General features: G+C 40.0%; 1 pseudogene; it reads left to right on the top strand.

The window, feature by feature from the left end:
* The first annotated feature begins 346 nt into the window (after positions 1–346).
* Positions 347–2,312, top strand: LOC132169811 (receptor-like protein kinase FERONIA pseudogene; annotated as a pseudogene).
* Positions 2,313–2,668: the final 356 nt, after the last annotated feature.

Genomic DNA, 2,668 nt, shown 5'->3' with positions numbered 1-2,668 from the left:
TTGTCTTGTGCAAGGAAGAGTTAATTGCAAATGTTTTGTAATTCTTCTTGTATTCCTTATTCTTCTTATAGTGGATTGATTTCCTGAGTTTGGTTGTCTCGGAGAGGTTTTACATTTAGAGAGTTCTCTAAATGGTTTCCTTTTCGTAACCAAATACCTGTGTTCTTAATTGTTTATTTCATATATGTATTTGGTTGAATTTTGACTGCTAGTTTAGATCTTATTCTGCATAATCTTTGTGAGACATCTAGACGTTTGAATAGGTGTTGTTTAGAGTCATTTTTAGAATTTTCAATTTATATGTTATTCTTTTATTATCTTTTTGGGCATTGAATACTTTTCATGAATGATATTGTTTTGGATTTCTTCCAGAGAGCTGAAACAACTTGCTTTGCCTTTTAACTCAACTAAGGAACTCAATTTTACTAAGATACCTGCGTACGCTGCACCAAGAGGTGTTTATCTAACTGCCCGGAGTGTGGGGAGGAACAAAACAAATCAACAAGAGCTACAATCTCACCTGGGAATTCCCCGTAGATTCTGGGTTTATTTATTTGGTAAGGTTACACTTTTGTGAGTTTCAACCAGAGATTAGTCATGAAGGCGACAGAGTGTTTCGAATTTTTAACAAATAAGGCCGCAGAGGAAAACACCGACGTGACAAAATGGAGTGGTGGAAATGGTGTTCCTGTATACCGAGACTACGCCGTTTCAATGTTTGGCAAAGAAGGCGGCAAACAAACGAACCTCTATCTCGCGTTAGGAGCAAACCCACAAGACTGGAAGACTGCTTACACTGATGCAATCTTGAACGGTGTCGAAATCTTTAAAGCAGATGCCCTCAATGGCGTAGTACCCAATCCTGACCCACCAGTTCCTTCAATACCACCGACAAAGTCTAAGAATAACGCTACAATAATAGTTCCGTCATCAGCACTGACGAAGTCCAAGAATAACACTACAATAATAGGTTACGTCGGTGGTGGTGGAGTTTTTAGCTTTGTTGTACTATTGTTAAAATAATATTGTAGACAAATCAAGTTAATGAGCACAATGTATCCCTTAAGGGTATTCCAAGTAGTGGACGTAGGTGTCTAACACTGAACTACCTGTAAAGTTCTTTGTGTTTATTTTCTATATTACTTCCGCTTATAATTTCTGCATCATCATTATTTCAACATGGTATCAGAACTATTTTAACACTATCCATAATCGGATTCGTGATTTTTCAGCGGCACAAGAGAGTCAAAGGCGCCAGCTCTACAAACAAGTCAACAAAGACCCGCAGGTCATCTCTACCGTCAGATCAATGTCGTCACTTTTCATTGGCTAAGATTAAAGCACCCACCAACAACTTTGACGAAGCTCTCATAATTGGTGTTGGGGGTTTTGGTAACGTGTACAAAGGGAACATCGAGGGTGAGGCAAACCCAGTTGCGATCAAGCGGTTGACACCCGGTTCTCAACAAGGGGCCCATGAGTTTGAGACCGAAATCGAGATGCTCTCTTAGCTCCGCCACTGCCATCTCGTTTCTCTGATTGGCTACTGTAACGATGGCAGGGATATGATCCTTGTCTATGATTTTATGGCCTGTGGAACCCTCCGTGATCATCTCCACAAAACAACTGATAATCCTCCTCTTTGTTGGAAGCAGCAATTAGAGATCTGTATCGGTGCAGCACGTGGGTTGAACTACCTTCACACGGGTGAGAACCACACAATCATTCATCGTGACGTGAAGACATGCAACAAATATCTTATTGGATGAGAAATGGGTAGCAAAGGTGTCTAATTTCGGATTGTCCAAAATTGGGAAGTCTGAAGCCCACGTTAGCACAGTTGTTAAGGGTACATTTGGGTATTTAGACCCAGAGTATTACCGGCGTCAACAGTTGTCTCAGAAATCTGATGTATACTAGTTTGGTGTAGTTTTGTGCGAAATATTGTCTGCGAAGCCACCCATAATTCGTACTGGAGAGACGCAAGCGGTGTGCCTAGCAAAGTGGGCTTAGAATTGTATCGCAATGGAGAGGTTGATCAGATCGTTGATCCACCATTGAAGGGTGAAATAATAGCCGAGTGTTTGAAGACAATTGCTGAGATCGCAGTTAATTGTTTGCATGACAATGGATGCAACCAGCCATCGATGAATGATGTGATGCGGGACCTAAAGCTCGCATTGCAGCTACAGGAGAGTGCAGACAAAGATGCCAGGCTCGAGGAGGAAGTTGTTGTGCCCAATGACATGTGTAGTAGTACTACGATCGGTGAACAAGATTTCTCTGAGAATATAAATCTTCAAGGTCGGTGAGAGAATATGGTAGGTCAATTTTTAGGATGTCTTATTGGAGTCACATTGCGAACAATGAAGACTAGGGTTTGAAAGCAACTATTGTATGAAAACGTGGAATTTTAATGCCATATTTGAATATCAAGATGTATTTTGTACTTGCCTAACTAATAGAGGATTGGGAAAGAATCAAATGTAAGTCCCTCAAAAAAAATGGAAACTAAAATAGGTAATAAATTTGTTAAATGCAATGCTGAACATACTTGAATGATTATATGATTTTTGGAGATTCCCCTTATTTACTTGTTCACAAACTAATAAGCCACAAATGTTCAGCACCATATAACCACATAAGTTGCAGAGCAAAAAGTTGAAAT

Source organism: Corylus avellana, chromosome 1, assembly GCF_965113065.1.
Source record: "Corylus avellana chromosome 1, dhCorAvel1.hap1.2, whole genome shotgun sequence".
Classification (NCBI taxonomy): Eukaryota; Viridiplantae; Streptophyta; class Magnoliopsida; order Fagales; family Betulaceae; genus Corylus; species Corylus avellana.
The sequence above is the reverse complement of the archived record's forward strand: the minus strand, read 5'-3'. Positions and strand labels throughout refer to the sequence as shown.